Below are 19,463 nucleotides of genomic sequence, written 5' to 3' on the forward strand. Positions count from 1 at the left end.
TCTTGGTTTAGAAACTGGGAAATAAATTCTAGCATGTTTATATATCAAACAGCCTCCGCAGGAAATAGACCCATTAAGGACAACTCTCAACTTCCATTTGTTATTCCAAGCACATACAAAAACCAAGCTTACTTGGTTGAATGAAGACAATTCTCAAGATACAACTGCAATAAAGGTTTGTAGCAAGGAAATATCCCAAAGTGCCCTATCAAAGTTGGGGGCGGGGGGGGAGGGGGAAGGAGAAAGAAGAAAACAAAAGGTATCCAAATTAACCATGAGTTTACCTTTAAAAAGTGTGAAAATGAACGAAGAACATGAATTCCAAATAAAAACACATGAAAGGACCAGAGCAGGCATATTTCTAAGTTAGATGTCTACAAATGAAGGTTAGAAATTCAAATTGTTTTTGAAAAAAAAAAAGTGCTAGTAATTAACTTCATGTTTTTCTTGACAGGAATTTTGCAAAACTTTAAGCACTTCACAAGTTTCAGGAACAACAATCATTCAAGCTGACTAGATTTGGCCAGGAACATTTTTGATGGAACATCTCATGTAGTACTCTGTATTAGTCAAAACTCAGGTATTTTGTGGAAAATTTTTGAATTTGTACCCAAAGTTTCGGTAATTCCAGTCTAACTATAGTCTTGAAGACACTTCCATTAAAAGGAGAGATGCTTGATGATTTAACTTCAGAAGTACAAGAAGGACAGCAAGTACGCGTTGCTTAGGTGTATTGTGATAGGCGAAAGAAGCGTCAGTATCAACAACAATAAGCAAGAGCGTAGACGGAAAAGCCAAGAATGAAGATGCCCAAATGCCAACCCCGTACTGCTTACAGATCCTCTGCACGATCCACGATCAGACAGCCACTTCACATTGTTCCTGTCTTTATAAAATCTTCAGAGCAGATTTTACTTCCACTTTTGTACATTTGCAAAGCACCTGCACAAGTCTCCTAATGCAATGGGAAACCCAAGATATTTCAGCAACACAAACAAGAGCCACCTCAGTACACGGCTGAACATTAGAAGAGTCAGTAAGACTTATGAGACTATTTTTGTGCGAAAATGTTAGTTGTAAATACAAAGCTGTAAAACACACATTAAACACTAATAGCTCCCCTCATGGCATGCAATTTTTTTTTTTTAATGGAGAATTTCTTAAGCCATGGTTCTGATGAGTTTGTGTTTATCTTCTATCAAGGTAATCCATTAACGCTTGCACATTTGGGTTGCGTGATCATAGGTGTTCTCAGAGCTATTCATCATTTAATTCTGTCTTGTCCAGAATCACTGACTCTTTCTTGAAGCAGAATAGTTTCAAGAAAGGCCCATACACTTTTCAAAACAGATAAATTGAACTTGAAACACACCAGTACCTTTACGTAACGTCACTCAAGATAGATTGGTCGTGCTTCATCATATGAAGCATATTTTCAAAATTCCAAGAAAAGAAGTCTTGGCGGGGGGGGAATGAAGAAAGGGAGGGTTCCCCTTATATCCATAGCTTTTATAGGTCTTGTGCCACTGACTTGCTGGTTTCTGAGTTACCAACACAGTTGGCTATTTTTTCATGTTTTTATCTTTTAGCTTTCATAAATTCATTACTCAGCTTTCCCTGAAATATGCGTCTCAGTCATGAACAAACTACAAATTAGGACCTCCAAACTTTATCCAAGATCAAACACTCCTGAAAGACAATCACAACACGAAAGTGTTGGTATTCCTTATTCAGGAAGAAGCGATGAAGCTCAGGTACCTCTTAGGATATGAATCACACAATCTGAAGAGATGCTATTTAATAACTAGGAAGAAGTGGTTAATAAATAAACAAACAAACAAACAGCCTGCTTTTTCCAGGTGCCTGGGGATGATCATCTCACTACACTGAATTTCTGATGATATCTTCCTTAACCAGCTAACAGAGAAGCTACTGAGCAGTACAAGCTATTTTCTCTCCTTAGGCCCAAGCAGACTCAGGACTTAGTCCTAATTTCAGGTGGCACAATAACGTAACCAGACCCAGGTCTCTTCAGGATAAGAAGTCATGGCACTGAAGTCCATCTCTTTGCAAATAGATGGCAGGCTTTTACTTAATAATGAGGCAGAGAAGAGGGAGCAAGAACCAGGTCTCGTTCAGCAGCATGATTTATTTCAGGTTGGCAGCTCAGACAGCTACTGTGCTTTTTTCTAACCTGTTCATTTGATGGATGGTGTCCCAGTATGAGTGGACAGAGAAGCTGCAGAGGTGATGGTAGCTTGCCCTTAACTCATGTTTGACTGATGAACCAAAAGCACCTGCACAGCCTTAGAGCACAAAGTAAGACTGACTACACGACAGAAAAAAAACCTCCAAAAAACAATCCACGTTTAATTTTAGGCTCTCTCACAAAAGTGAATCTGCTGGAAACTATGACTTTCCACCACTTTAAATTGATGTTGGGTAGGGGCAGAATCAGGCCTGTGGTCTTTTATGATTTTATCTTTTTTCCATTACATTTCATATTCTTGAGACTGAGCTTTGTTATATGGAATCTATTATCCCTTCGTTATGCAGGCACAGCTCCCATTAGTGTCACGAGGAGTTACTGTGCATCTGCTTATCGAGAGGAGAGCAGACTCCCCTGTGGCAGGACTTCTTTCGAAGAAAAACTAACAGAACTCTTGAGCAAAAACATTTGAAATTTTAAAACCCTTCAAGCAATGATTATAGCTTTTCTGGTCCTTCAGAGAAGCATGAAGGACCTCCTTATACAAAATAATATGACTATTTGATACCTAGTAGTAACTCAAAAAATTTGTGACACAAGAGGACAGGTAAGTTACATTTTAAAGAAGAGCAGCAAGAGCAGGCAGCTACTTTCCCTCATCCTTAGCCTTCCTGAATGAGAGCTGTTTGTTTCCAAATCGCATTAAGATCTCTAATTCCACATACAGAGTACCAAGACCCAACTGCGTTCCTTGAGAGCTCTTATTGTTCCAGAAGAATCAAGTTCTTCAGCTATATATATTTTTCCAGTGAGCGAGGCTCTCAGTTGGTTAAGTGGCTCACTTGACCCAGGTCAGCTTACATCAGTGGAAGATATGAAAGATAGCTCTTCCTTAAATCGGAGGCCTAAGGCCACCTTACAAGCACTCTCTCCTCTGTGACTTGGCGTCCTCCCTGCAGAGCACCCAGCGCGCAGGGTAGCCGTGCTGTTCCCTGGGGGTGGGAAGGAGGGCTGTGCAGCCTGGAGAGGTCAGCAGAGGAATGAAGAGTTTATCCAAGGAGCACAAGGTAAAATTCCATTTTTCCCACAAGTTGAGCGCAAAAAAAAAAAAAAAGTAAATACAGCACTCAATTGAGTGGAGAGGCTGTGACAGCGCATGCTTTTTCTTGTTTATGCGAGACTGACCTGTTGTTACAGAAGCATGTTTTCATAAAGATAATTACTGTTTCCACTTTGAGTATGTACAACACTGAAGTCTGAAGTGATAAACCAAAATATATCAACATTAGAAACCAGATATTACAATACACAAGGTATTTTATTGCAGTGGCATGACAAATTTTGCTTCCCCTCTCTCCCCCAACAAAAACAAGACCCTGTCCAAAATGAATCAACACAAACACCTAATGAACTCAGTAATAGTACTTATTTGTCCTTAATTTCCATTATCACAGTGTTTTCCCTTTGCCCCTCAGAACTACAACAGCTTTTTTCCACTATACCACAAAAACATCAATCTCTGTCAAAACTAGAGTGGGAACTATCACTTTGGCTAGTGGTGCTGTCCATGTCAATGTGTTTTTTCTGTTTTGTTACTCCAAACCCTTTGCTCTCAGCATGCTGCTTAAAATTTAAGAGTAGAGGTAGAAATGGAAGGAAAAGGTGGCGCGCCATCACTCCTTACAGTCCACTTACGCTCCTGGCACAGTTCTGGTCTTCGGACAAAATAATCAGTAATGAAATACTTTAAGAACTTGTTCTTAGCTTTATGGAAGATCTGCCAAAGGAACATCTGTACGTGTGCATATTTACACCCTTATTTAATTACACTGCAGTGCACACACCTAATGCACACGCACAAACCAGACTCAGTCCTCGCTGCCCTGTGTATCACTCAGCCATGGTAGGAGGCAGCCTCTGCTATAAGGAGTTTACAACCTAGCTCTGGAATGAGAGATAGCAAGTGCTCACAAACGGAAGGCAGGGAAAGAAGGTAAAGTGGAAAAAAAAAAAAAACTTTAAAATATGAGGCAAGCATATCCAAAAAGAAATAAAGAACTCTGTGGCTTTTAAGTCTCATAATTGTATGCAGTCACAGGAGCAATCTTGGTTTTCCCAATTGTCTGAAAATTGTGAGGGTCCCCAAACCTCTGATAAACAAAACAAAACACACACACACACACACAGAGAAGCTAAATGAATCAGAGAATATGGCCACAGCTCAAAACCACTTGTGGAAAGCCAGATGACAGGCTTTTCTGTCAGTAAGACACAAGGAGAACTATGTTCTGTTTTGTATACTACAATGCAAACAGATTGCAGACAAGTTCCTTAATCTCCCTGCATTTCAGAATAAACCTTAGTTAAAGTTGGCGGGACTTCTGCATGAAATATAGCAGTTACCTGAAGCAAGTATTCACTGCAGTTATACGTACCAAATACTTGTTTAGCATTCTGTAAGTATCCCTCTTTAAGTGGGCCACTTAAATATCCAGCATTAAAAACAAACAAAAATAAAACAAAACACCACCCCCCCACCTACCGTACACACCACTGTCTCTTAAATGAAAAATTGTTTAAGAAAGTAGATCAGTAGCACTGAACCCCCATGCATCTAGTACTGAATACTCTCCTGTCTAAGGTATTTCCCCTTTTTTGGTGTTTGGCCTCTGTCAAAGACAGACCTCTACTTTGCATACGTGCACCTTCTGAATTACAAACCTGTCTCAAATGCAATTAGCTAGTAATATTTAAACTACTTTTTAGGAAGTACTCTCCTCAGTAATTTATGCTGAGAAGTAACTATGTTAAAGATCAACTTACAGAATTTGGTACCTATCAGCTGCAGCATGATTTCCGGCTCTCGTGTTGCTGCATTAGCTTTGTAGACCAAGGTGCCCATTTTAGCCACATTCACAGCTGTGACGCCAATGTTAATCAAGTGAAGAGAGCCGGGCAACTTCACCTTGTTTGTCAAGGTTACCACTAAAAATATTTTAGCCCATCTTTCCTACATGCATTCTCTTGTTGCAGGGCTGTGGAACAGTTCAGCAATAAGGCCCTCTATCTTTCCTAATGAAGCTGTTCCTCTTTGCACAGAACACCAATATTTTTTAAGTTGCACATGCACATTGCTATATGCTAGCACATGAAGCTCCAACAGCCATCCGTTCTTACGTAGACAGTTCCACTGAGTTCTTGATAGACCATTTCAGACAGATATAGACAGCTTACCCCAACTTAATGTCTCAGGCCAGAGCTAACCCATTTATTAGTACCTGATAAAAGGACAAACTCTTCTGGAAAGTGAGGTATGCATGTTTCTAAACAGCATTACAAAATGTCCCACCTTCTGTATACAGGCCATTACACTAGCCAAGGAGATTACCACGTCCTCTTGCACGTGTATGTTTGTATCTCTGTAGGAGAAAGGAAAAGCAACAAGCACTGCAACCAGGGCCGTGAGACACCAGACACTTAACCTGGAACCTGAGATGAAGCAAAGCCTTTGACTGGAACATAACTTCCTGAAACTTCAGATTAAAAACTAATGTGACGTATCAGATGAAAAAAACTTGCTATTTTCCATTCAGTTTTATGAAAGTCCTGTCGAACCTTCTGACAAGTTCCTTACTCATTAGCAAGACAACTCACAGATTTCTGCACGTGGAGTCCTCTTAAGTTTCCTGGACATTTGGTTCACTAGATTCCCATTAGCTAAATTCCCCAGAGATGCCTTTCCCCTTTCTTATAATGCATAGGCTAGACAGAAAAGGGGGAATATCTGAAATCTCTTGGGGGGCAGGGGGAGGGAAGTGGTTCAAGTAGGCACACTAATATCATGCTAATGTAATGATATATTTTGTTAACCTAGTGAACAATCAAAAGCCTGGTAAGATTCTGTACTTTGTTGGCATTCTCCGTGTATGCTTTATGATAAATGCTCTTGAAGTACTTTAATTATTCTTAACCATTCAGTATTGAAAGGACTAGACTTGTTTATATGATCTCAGAGCTCAAATATAAACATAACTGACATTCCTCTGATCAAAGGAATTGAATTATTTATATGTCAAACTCAAAAGACATCTTCTAGTAACAACAATGCATCTCAAAAGACGACTATTACCATAATGTAATCAGATCTTTATAGGAAATGGAATCAAATGCACCTTTGCGCATTGCATGTAAATCATCTTGCAAAGGCTACATGTTATTTTGTCATACAGCTTAAAAAAAAAAAAGTTATCGATGTACCACAGTTATGTGGACACAGAAGTTTGCTCTGTTCTTGAAGCATTACTCAGGTATTCCAAGCATTTGTTTGTCCTTGGAAACAGTTTAAGAAATCGAGACTGCTCAAAGCAAGTTCACGTTGACTAAACATGCCCCTCAGGCTGCTGAAAAGACTATGCCATGCTGGATAGAGCAATAGGTGCCTTTAGTGTTAGTAGTAAAAATAACAAGAGGTGGATTCTTTCACATGGAGAGGCTTTATGTTGTGCCCAGAGGGACCGGGTCACAAAGACAGCAGCGTTTGCCTCTGAAAGAGTTCAGTATTTTGCAAGACTCAAGTTTTCAAACTTTGCATCAGCCACAAGACTGGGACTGATCTCGAGCAGTGCAGATATGAAACTAATGGCTTATTGGAATAAATACTACAACATTGCAGTAAATACTGGAATAAATAGCTCTATTGGAATAAATTAGAAGCTGAAGAAACACTTAACAGGTATGCAGTTACAACAGCAAACCCTTCAGGGATAAAGGAATCAGGTCTGGCTGGTGCACAGGACTACTTCAACAGAAACAGCAGGTAAGGAGTGATAGGAAGCTCAAACTTAACCTTATGTAGTAAAGATTCACTGAATTGATTGGCTTCCTTGTCCAGCTTTTCTGCAGCGCAAGAAGACGCGTCACCCTCCCAGCAGGGAGGGCACAGGCCCAATACGCACAAGGGACATGCTGGTGTTGTGGCATCTGACCGGGAACACACAGCCCCAAAAGCAGGGCCTCTGAGGCAGGGATGGCTGCTGCCATACTTTACCTGGCTTGGTAATGGTGCTGTTTTAAAGCATATATGCATATAAATAAGTGAAGAGGAGCTGCTTCCTCTTCTGGAAAACTCTGGGCAAAGCTGGGTGCAGCCGAGAGCACTGTTAAGACAACATAAGCATGACCACAGCTGTGGCCAGTCAATTAAACAAGCATTGGACAAAATACCAGGACTACCAACAAGTTTTGCCCAAGATCTTTCATGTTCTGGCAGAGGATGACATGCTAGAGTGTGTCAGTGAGGAGAAAAGATGGGACTCTACAGTTCCCGAGCAGGACCTTGGCACACGGCATCTGGCTGCTGAGGACTGAAATAGGAGCCTGCTGCCCGTGGTCTCCTTGGTGAGACCTAACTCAACCACTTTAGTCATGAAACACAAAAACAATCACCGCCATTACTATGTATTTCTACTTATGCACGTAAGCTACAGCTACTGTCAAACTGAAAAGTGATAACGGAAGGAATCATTTGTGCTTCCGATGAGGGAGAGTGATCGACACGGGACTCAGCACTGAAGACCTGGAATCATCCACATGAGAAACTGCTAAAGCATTTAGAACTGACAGCCAGAGGACAATGCGATAAGATCCAAGACCAGGCAGAAAACCAAAAGAGAAAGTCTTTAGAAATAAAAATAAAGAAATAAAGCTTTATCTTGATGTGGTAGGAAAAAAGGGGACCAGCGAAGGGATTCAAAATTGATGGGGCTGTCAGTGCCAGAGACAATGAAAACGACCTTAGCAGCTTCACAGAGGACTAGGAGGAAGCAGAATAGATAAAGGGCGAGAGACTGGATGAAGTCACAACAATCAAGATAACAGATAAGATTTTGACTGTTTAGAAAGAACAGAATTTCAGAAATATTACATAAGAAGAATTGACAAGCTTAGGAAACAACAGCAGAGAACAAAGTCTTAAAAATAAACTACAAGAGATGGGCTTAAAAGACAGATCGTCATTGAACTGCAGTTACTACGTAATCAATATTTCTTCCTGATGGTTTTGAAGCTGCAAAGTGATTGGAAAATTTCATATTTTCCCTCTGAAGTTTAGGATGTTCAAAGAGAAAAGTAACTTACTGAGCTCCTTTAAAAATCCAATACTAAATGCTGACTTCCATTCGTTCTAGTTAAGTTATACAAATATATATGAATTCATGACCAAACACAGAATCTTTCAATGACTGCCTCCTCCAATTAATATATTAAAATAGTTCATATTGCATCTCTGCTTGTCACATACGAGTGCTACCTCAAGAAGCTACACAGGAAAATGAAATTTAAAAATGTTATTTCATAATTCTGGAATAAATTCATAGATAATGAAATAGGTATTGTGCTGTTCCACTTGAAACTTAATTCCAGTGTAATTCAAATGCACAGCACTGATTACCCATGCCATTTATGAAAAAAAATGAGGAGATTTCAACTTCAGCAAAACTGAAAACATCTATATTCCTACCAAAAGCAGAGGAAGGAACATATCTCAATTTATAAAGACTCTTGGGTTTCCAGACATTTCAGTCTCGTATATAAAAACAAAAAATTACTTTGCTTGATTTTAAATGTGCTTGTTCCAAATATAACAGACACAAAGGCTAGAGGCTCACAAGTGTTCAGACCCACGTGACTGTCATTCACTGCAGGCAATGAGCAATATGCAGGCAAAATGATTTTCTGATGATACATTCATAATGTAGCTGAAGCAACTTTGAAATATGATTCTTGTATCAAACTCCTCAAGCAGAAGCCTAAGGGTGTCGGTTTTTGGAAAACTATGCAGCGCATTTTTAAGAATTTTAACATTTTAATGCATAGAAAACTACCTTCCAACTAAAGGGCTACCACGTTCTGTACTACTTTTAACCTGAGGCTTATAAGAACATTTGGCTGTGAGGATGCGTAAAAGGAGAGAAGAGTCTCCAGTGCTGTAAAACATCCCTCTGAGTGACCCTAAGGAGTAAAGAAGGCTAGAATTATGGAAAACTCTAAGTTAAAGAGATCATCTAGTCCAATCTTTTACTAAAAGCAGGGCCTTAGAGTAGGTCATCCAGGGCACACTCAAGTCAAGTCTTGATTATTTCCAGCAAGCAACAATCCAGTACTTCCTGGGCAACTTAATCCAATGTTTAATTGTTCTCACAGTGAAGATTTTTTTTTTTTCTCCTTTTTATAATCACATGGATTTTTCCCTGAAGCAACTTGTGCTTGTTGCCTCTGGTCCTGTCAGAGTGCATCCCTATAATGGAGGTAACTTCATCTTCTCTGTAAGTACCTTTCAGGTACTGGAAGACTGGGATTAGGTCCCCCCGAGCCTTCTCTTCTCCAGGCTGAAGAAATCCTTCCTATGTCAAGTTCCTCAACCCTTTAAGCATCCCGGTGGCCCTCCACTGGGCCTTCTCCAGTTCTTCAAGGTCTCTCTTCAACAGAGGGAGACCAAAACAGGACACAGCATTCCAGGTGTGGCATAACAAGAGCTAAGTAGAATAATCACACCTTGATCTGCTGGCTGCACTCCTACTGATGCAGCCCAGAAAACAGCTCACCTTCATCGCTATATCATCCGCACTTCCAGCGGTACAGAGGAACCGTAGCACTGAGGCTGCCTTGCTATGCATGGTTATGCCCGTTACAAGCTATAAGAAAGTACTTCATGTTGTTTCACCTCTCCTACTAGGTGTATTTGAGCCACGCTGGCTATCAACTGTTCAGGGGTCAAAGGGGCTGTTTCTCTTGACTGAATATAAAGACTCTGAGAATGAAAGTTTTAGAAAGCTGTTTGAGGATCTTAACTTGGCTCAGGATTTTAAGAACAGATACTTTAAAATAGTCAAAGAGCAAATACTATCAGTAAGTGTTTGCTCTCTCTCTGCTCACAGTAGCTTTACAAGTCCATTTCAGTTGCAGTGATGAGAGGGAAAAACCAAGAACACTACAGAGGGCAAGTCTTAAGCCAGAGGCCACCAATGCAAGAGGGAGACAGTTTAGGTAATCGTGTGCAGAGTTTCTTCTATCTCCCTGTGGAAGAGGGACACATTTTAGATGCAGATCATTGTCACAGCGGCTCTGGAGACCTCAGGAAAGCTTGTTTAAATGCAGCCTGTTCATTTGCACTTGGCATTCTGAAGGGCGTTTGTTTCTTTGTTTGTTTTTCAAAAAACAGAGGATCCTTAAAAAGAGGTGTAAATATGCATTTCCTAACAAGGTGATCAAGTTTTACATAAAAATCAATCCCAACTGCCCTAGATTTACTCTAAAATTTGAATTATTGCCTTTATTTTCAACAGGGGTATAATCACTTTCTATCATTCACAGCTAACCACAGTTAGTTTAGTACATGAAAACTTGGTAGAAACTGTGCAGCATGGAGGATAATAGTACTGAGGAATGAAGCATTTAGCCCATCAAATAGTCTTATTCTTAGCAATTCATAGCCAACAATCTGATGTTTCTTTGCTAGAATTCAGAAAAGTCACATGCACTGAATTTCACAATCTCCTTACAGGAGCCACCCCCCTTAAGAGATCAGCCGCACCTTTAACAAATAAACCACATGGAAAAAAAAAGTTAATAGTTACTTTATCAAAAAAAAAAACACATACACAAGCACAAGTAACTCAATTTAGGAGGAACTACAGCTTCTGAGCAGTTATACGGGGCTGGGTTGCAATGAAAGGCAGCGCTCAGAGGGGTACGGACGTAGTTACCTGCATCGTGCTTTTTCAAACATCTTTGAAAAGGATGCTGTAAACGTCCCCCTGAGGATCCGTTGTATTGCACATCAGCCTCTTAACACACGAGGGCAATTCTCTAGGTCACTACGTTCCCAGACTTTTGATTTCATGCCCTTGCTTGCTCTGGGGTTTTGGAATAGGCTTTTTTGGGAGAAGAGGGTGTCTTTTGGATCTTGCTTTGTTTTTACTGCCTTCTCACTGCCTTCCATTTTTTTTGTCTTCTTTCCCTTGTTTTTAAGGCACACAAGTTCTCTTAATGAATTGTTATAAGCTCTGGCTCTCATAAAAAGTGTTTTATTGCTGCAACACATTTGCTTACTAAATCAGTACACCAATTGAGGCACAGCTTTCTTCACAGATGCACGAACTCATGCTACTGTAACTACACCAAATAGTATTTGCCTGGCCATAGTATTCAGGCAAACACTCCTGTACCTACAGCAGCAGTTTGGTGCTTCACTGTGAAGCAGAGATTGCCCTCCCATCTTCTCAGACAATCCCCCAAATTATAATTCTGCTATTTGCTTGAATTCCTGTGCTGTTGGAAGTCCACCACTCTTCTAAGTGGCGTTTCCATGTTTTGCGCACAGTGGGACAGGATCTCAGCGTTGTCTTACACTGTTAGAAACATATTAATAAATTGAGCAAACCCATGCATTTATATGAGAATTAATATGTGGTGATACTTAACAATTTATGTAGGCTGTGTGATTAATATGCTGGTATGCTTGTGAAGTGACTGTCTAAGGACTTCTTAAAAATCCACCTATCCACCAGAACAAGGCTTTTCAAATAGAAAATTAATGTTTTTTCAGTAGAATTTGCTTTGCCAGAAGGAAAAAAACAAAAACAAGAAAAACATCACTCAGCCTCAGGAATGTATTTATCCAGCTCAGCTGTTAATTTTACCCAATCCAATTAGACTGAAAACAATTTAAAAGAAATTCAGGAAAGTTTTTTAATCATCAAATATTAAACGTTACTGTATCCTCAATGCTAGGTTAAGAAAAATAAGCAAATGTATTTCAGTAGAATAAGCCATTTGTCTCTTGTGCATAAGGAAAACCCTGGAGTGTGGTTTACTGCAATCTAAGCAATGCAACCGAGCAAGTGTTCTTGCTCCCTCACTGCTCCTCTCCCCTTTGATCATCAGATGAGGGTGCATTTTTGCCACGTTTCCCCCATCCATTTTGTCCAACGCTGAACGCGTGACACAGGGGAAGTGGGTAAAGGCGGCAGCCAGAGAAGCCAACAGCTGCGCAGCAGCTAAAACCACGTGGGACAGCACATAGGTCCGAGCGGAGAAGTGACCTGTGGGATGTGGGTCACCTGGCAGGTGCACGGCTTTGCTCTGCGTTGTCACATCACACATACTCCCGCGGCTCCTTCCAGCCCTGGGCACCCTTTTGGCCTTCAGTGAGAAAGTTCCTTCATAAATAAAAAACAATAAATAAATACACCACCACCCACCAGGAACTCTGTTTGCTCTAACAGCACACATGGTACAGCAATACAGGGTACAAATATCCCCCAACCTGGGCAAATGCCCCCCAAAATCTATGACTAAGCTGAACAACCCCCCTTATCAACTCTAAATCATTGAGGCAGCTTGGAGTGCAGGTCAGAAAGTATTTCGTAGTGGTTCAGGAACTGTGACAGGGAGGAAAAAAAACCAAAACAAAACAAAAACCCAGCACACACCAACTTCACTATTCCCACTTATTTAACTGAGCTTGTATAAGTCTCCCGGCCCACTCGCAAGCAAGTCATTTTCCCACGGACTAACTACGCTCTTTGACTGCCACATTGGACATCTGGAGCAGGCAGTAGCACAGACTTCGTTTTCCATTTCCACTTTTTTCCACCCAAAAAAATCACAGAAAGGAATGGAAGTGATCACTTTTAAAGCTAGTCATGCATCTTAGCAATGCAGCCTTTGCATAGAAAACCATTTTTCATGAAGTCGCTAGGAGTTTAGCTAAATTATATCAGCATGAATACATACGGTAATTACAAGGAAACAAAAAAGCAGACCAAGAAGGCAATGACTTTATAGACTAATTGTGGCAATGAAATACCTTGAGCTAAACATTTTTCCAAATACTGCAAAGGCATGTGGCCAAATCCTGTTTAAAAATAAATGAATAAGTAATTAAATAGAAATTCTACTACCCCTTAAGCAAAGATTCAAAATTGCACCCATTTGGTGTCTACTACCACTATAACAGCAGAAGCTGGGCAATATCACTTCTCAGGAATCTCTTGGTAGATTTACACCCTGCAAATTTTGCATTTTTATTAAATATAAAATACGATTATTCAGTCAATATTGGCATATACTTTACAGACTTGATTTGTCTGTTTCCTTTTAATCTGCATGAATACAAATCACTATTTCACCTCCATTTGATCCAGGTGAGCTCTGAATTCAAAGTTTTCCCTGAAATTAGAGGTTGGCTCACACCTCTCTGCAGGGAAGAAAATGGGGTGGCTACTATTTCCAGCCTTCAAAAAGCCAGTTTCATGCAGACTTTGGAAAGGTAATTAAGCCTAATGATGTTTCACAAGCACAACACACACGGACAAGAAAATCCAGATGAGTGCAGGACTTGCTGCACTGAATTCACCGGAGCAGGTCATTTGGGGTAAAGCAAAACAAAGAGCTCAGTCAAAATTATACACAATAAATATAAAGTACCCAAAATATATTCAAAACACACCAAAGTACAAAACGGCTACATCCCTCTAAGTGAAAATATAGGATTATCTGCTATAAAAGCTAGTGGTCACTATCGCTTGCTGATTCATTTGCCAAACTCAGACGTCCTCTCCTGCCTTTGCCACTCCTGCTCTGGAGCAACTGTCCAGCAGCCGCTAGAAGACAACTACAGATGCACAAATTCCCAAATGCTGGGAGCTGCGTAAAGAAACATGAATATTTTGTTAAGCTTACTGCTTCTCAGGATTTTGTTGCTGTTGTTTGTTTTAAAAGAAATCTCATCAGAAGAGATTACTGTACTTGATTTCAGGTGACTTCCTTGCTTTCCACCTCTCAAACACGCAGCACTGAAAATTGTAACAACAAGCTCACTCTAACCCTTCAGGGGGTAAACCCCCAAAACGGTCACATAGTACTAAGAAAAACTAAGTTTTTTCCAGAGCTCACGCACACAGGTTTTGGGCAACAGCTAGGATGCATGATTTCTACTGCAATGTTCGCACTTCTTCCCTTCACAAGTAATTGTTGTTCTTGAAAAAGTGATTTTTCAAATACATTCATTCACTGTTTCCTTAGGGCTCCAAGATCTCGACAGAACCGACGCACCCAGTCCACGCACTGAGGTTAAACCAGGGTTGGAAAGGCACAAGCCAGGCCAGAACTCAGTCTTTATGCTGGATGATATCTTTTTCTCATGACCCCAGTGCTAGCTTAGGCGAAGTTATAGAAAAGCCCTTTAAAAGCATGTGAAGCTGAAGTCATGCTAGTTTAGGCTTTGCAGTCACTTGTCTTGATTGCCTGTTTGTCTATTTGTTTCTACCAGCTGCAGCTTTCAAGTACAGTCACCCAGCTCAGTCCCCATGAGAGCTGTGCATGGTCCTTCACAGGAAGCCTCTTCACAAACGTGAGCCTTTCCATGCATGCGTAAGCACACGTACGAAACACTGGACACAAACAGCAAGTTTATGTTTTCATTTGATGCAGCCCCAGAAAGAGTGAGAGATTTTATTGTTATTTTTAAGGATTACTCTTATTTTAAAAGGCAAATAAACACGGTCTTAGCCTTAGGACAGATGTCAAGGATTCCAAATATATATTACGGGGAAGATGATTTTACTGCCATCGCCGCAGGAGACAACTTGTGCGATTAACAAATCTCCCTTTCCTAGGGGCTTCCCCCTCTCCCCTTCATCAGATTACTGACAGGGAGACAGGGAAGACGAAATGCAGCAGTGACTCAATACGCGTATGCTCCTATCCCTGCTCAGTAGCAGCCTTACAGCACCCACCTGGAGCAGAAACTTTGCCCTGCTACCGATGACTTAGGGGCTGCCCACCCCCCTCCTTTTGACTTAGCTAGCTGATGGAGAAACTTCTTTAGATATTGCACGATGCAACATGGTGTCGTAGGAAATATTAAAGATAATTTTGAAGAGACCAGCTATGTTGGCTCTGGTACCCAAGCTGCAACAGTTGTCAACCCCCACCTTAAACCACAAATCCTACTTCTCGGTAGAGCTAATTAACCCAAAGCAAATTCTTTGCTAATGTGACTCTACTGTGACCCAAACCGGCTTGGACTGTACAATCTGTCGGTACCCCAAAGAGATATATTTTTGATGCTTTTCAGAAATATATGGGTAAAAGGGAAAAGAAAGTAAGAAATAGTGTTAGAGCTAGAGCTTAATATAACAATCATTTTAATTTAACACCCTGATGGTAAAGTCTTAAAACACACCAAATTTTAAAGTCAGTTTTGCAGTTCTGAACAATGTCTACAGACACATTACTGAAGAGGAATTTAATTCTTCATTTATAATTTTCCCTATTCTTAAGAAAAAAATATCAATACTGCCTTTTAGTCAGGATTTCTAAATTGAATTATATCAAAGCCTAACAGATACCAAGGAAACACAGGCTTCTGTCTTCTATAAATACAAACATGCTAGATTGTCATAGGACCAATCCAGAATAAGCAAGCACCAAAAGGAAGAAGCTAAACAGCCACCAACACCAGGAAGCTATCCCGCTTCCTTCAGCGCAGGCTGTGGGCACAAGGGCAAGGAGGCACTCTCACGTGGAGCAGGAGATGGTAAAATAGCAGGGGACAGGGACTGAAGAAGCTCTGCCTTTTAAGTTGCTTATTACTATTTCTGGCTAGACACACAGACAAGTTAGCCAACCACAAACCAAGAATCAAATGATTCACCTTTCCTTCCCCAGTCCAAAGAGGCAAACCTAAATCAGGATTGCTTTTTTGAGCTGCTGTCAGGCCATACAGCTCAGAAGAGAGAGGTGAGTCCAAACACAAACAATTTTGTTTAACATTAAAAAAAAAACTGAAAAAAATTTCATATTTACTCACGCTTTCACTATACTTTACACCATCTTCTCCTGTACCACTGCCAGGATAAATGAGACTCTACCTATTTACAGGCTTCCTTTAATAGAGTTTTAAAAAGAGAACAGAAAACACACAAGCTTTCTGAAAAAAGTTTGGAAGTTTCAGTTAAAGAAGCAAGGTTGCTTCTTTGAACACTCGCAACCTCTGCTCACCACTTGCTGATTAGGTTGCATCAGGACTTCCCACCTGACCAGGCAAAACAGCGCAGGTCAGTACTTTTCAACACCTGCCTGCAATTACAGTGGGGCTGCAGCTGCGGTAAATGGCAATCGGCTCTGCCCTCATTGCTACAGCCACAGTCACATCACGGGGCGAGGGAACAGAATGAGACCAGCAATGCTGCCTTGAGTACATCTCTACAAAATAGCAGTCTTCTCAGACCACAAAATACCTATTCCAACTAATTAAGATTAAATCAAGGAGTGGAAGAGCACAAATGGGAGAGAACGGGGTAAAACAAAGAAACATAAGCCTAATTATGAAAGTAAACTCATAGGTATGTCATCTGAAGTTCAGCTAGTTTCTGCATGAGAAGAGTCAGCAGAGAGTACAAACACTGTACAGCGGCAGCAAAAGCATACACATCTGAAAGCGGTCGATGCATACCCGCATGACAAATAATCTCATTAAAGAAACAAATTACACATTGCCAACAGAATACTGCCTGCCTTAGACTTCTTTGGTGCCATGGGTTTTTAGATCAACCCACTTCACATGTCGAGAGTATCTGAGCTTGAATAATTGGTCCAAAAATAATCCTTTTGTTTCTAGATTGATAGAATCACTTGTACTGCATCCAAGAAGTGCCAGAAGATTAAGTTGGTAATGAGATTGTACCTTTCTCTATTCTCATTAGTTTGTCAGGACAAATAATTGATGTGCCATTTTCTGTTCTTGCCATGAGAATGGATTAGCACTGTGGCATTTTTGCTTCTGAAGAAGTGGGAGGGGGGGAAGGAGACAAAAAACCCCAGACAATTTGCAGGCTAAAAGATACACCACTCTCTCCAAATTCTTACCCTCCCTCCCCATTTTTACATTTTTCTATACTCCTTCCTACAAAAAATAAAAAAATCCAAAACATACACACACAAAAACAAAAAACAAATGGGATTCCTATGATGTGCTTCAGGATTTTGATTTTCTCTACCACAAAGTGAGCTTAGGGAGTTCCCTTGCTCAACTCAGGAACCAAGGTCTTTCTGAGCTCAGCGTTGTGCCACACCAGAGCAGGGCTGGGAATTCTGTTATTCATGCAACTGCTTGTCCACAGACGCAACATTTCAAGCCGTCACAAGTAAGCGTTCACATTTACGCAGGGCACACTATAGACCAACGCTATGTGACCCTTATAACATATCTTATAAGACCCATGTGAACGGATTTGTATCCTGAGGTCACTACTCTTTATTAACCCTCTGAACCTCCCAGCCATTTCAGCCAGGAGTTTATTTTAATCTGTCAAGTATGTGTCTTTTCGCTCCTTCAAAACACAAGATTTCTATGCCAGCCCTTTACACTACGACATTGGAGAAATGCATCTCAAAACATATACTTTGTACCGCCACAGGGAAATACAGGTATTTCTTACTACTGTTTGTTTTTTTCATACCATGCTAATAAGATACCATTCCATCAGCCTATGCAGTTTGAATTAATGAAACAGGGAGTCTGTCTTAAATGTGGGAAAATAATTCCAATAAAAACAGAATTTCTATAACTTCTTTTGAAATATTTGCTAAATGCATATAGCCAGCATGCCAGTAGAGAATAAGCGGGTTCTTATTAAACACAAAGGGAGTCCGGTTGAAGTAATTTATAATGAAATCATCTTCAGACATAGCCAACCTAACCTCAAACCAGCTAAAATGTATCAGGACAGCATATAGTCAACTGATATATAGGTATATGTAAATGCTTGCAAAGTATCAGTATAAAATTATGCACAAAATCATGCACATTCAGACTTTTACAGCTCTCGACAAGCTATGCTTGCAGTTATACACAGTAACATGTAGTTGGCTTGCTCATATGATATATTTTCATACTGAAAAAATAAGTGGATTAACGGTAAAGATTTGTGTAGATTTTTTTTCCTTTTTCTTTAGGTCATCCTGCAGCAAGGATAGGTAATAGATTACTCCTCTTTAATACTAAATAAGAGTTCCTTGACAGGGCCTACGCCTTTGTTTGATTTTACAGTGACACTCATCCCTCTCTCAATTAGATTTTTCATTGCTCTGTTCCTTTCAGTATAACCTTAGTCTTGCCTTTGCAATAGTAAAGTAAAATACCATTCTGATTTAGTGTTTCTGCCTACCTTGCACATCTACACAAGTTCCAAGACTGGTGAACTGGCCTACAAATAAACAAATAAATCTTGTGTGTGTGTGTGTGTGTGTGTGTGTGTGTGTGTATAAAAATAATAAATACCAACATAAATAAACAAGAAAAGCTTTCCAAAACTTTTTCCATCAGATCAGCAACCTCAAAGCAGCTCATTCAACTCTACATTGTAGGCACACTTCACTCACCCTGCTTTGACTGTACGTAGGAGTTGTGAGGTAGACAATGGTGTAAAGCAGCAGCATTCATTAGTTCCCAGGGTTTTCCCAAAGTGCCTTCTTACTGCTCTCTGTATGATGCCTTATCTTTTTTTTCTTGTTTCTCTCCTAACAGCCTCCCAATTCAATTAGGCAGATGACCCCAGATGTACAGAATACTTTTGAAGAACAAGCAATTAATAAGTTATTTAAGCACACATGCACAGTTCTGGACCCTGTTTAAGTGTTTTCCTGAAAGTGTACATCATCTCAAGATTGCTTCCAGCAATTATGAATAATTAAACCGAAGTTGGACATGTGATTAAAGATTATGATTAAAGATCTGGCACTTCATTTGTCAAGCAGTAACTCACTCCGTCACTAACTGCATGGACATGCTTGATCTCTAAAGGCTTTCTTATGATTCTGTCCAGCCCAGGGGCATGATAAGTTACACCACTACAGGCTGCATACGCAGCACAGAAAAAAGTACAAACCAATTATTCTTTTCATACTGAAAAGCACAAGTGGTTTGTTTTCCGTGGAAAGGTGGGGGAAAAAAAAGCAAAGGTACATGTTATGAGAAACTGTACCTTTTTAAAACAATCTCCAAGCAATTAAAGGGTCAATCTTCCCCTATCCTAAAAAAATAACTTATTTCATCACTAAAACACTTGTGTTAGGGTTAATATAGACAGCACTTGTAGATAACATATTAGCATAGTCTTTCTTTTCAAGATACCCATTTAACCAGAGGGTTCTAAGAACAGGTTTGGGCGAAAGACCAAAGCTAGCAAAG

This window comes from Struthio camelus, chromosome 9 (genome assembly GCF_040807025.1).
Source record: "Struthio camelus isolate bStrCam1 chromosome 9, bStrCam1.hap1, whole genome shotgun sequence".
In the NCBI taxonomy this organism is placed as follows: domain Eukaryota; kingdom Metazoa; phylum Chordata; class Aves; order Struthioniformes; family Struthionidae; genus Struthio; species Struthio camelus.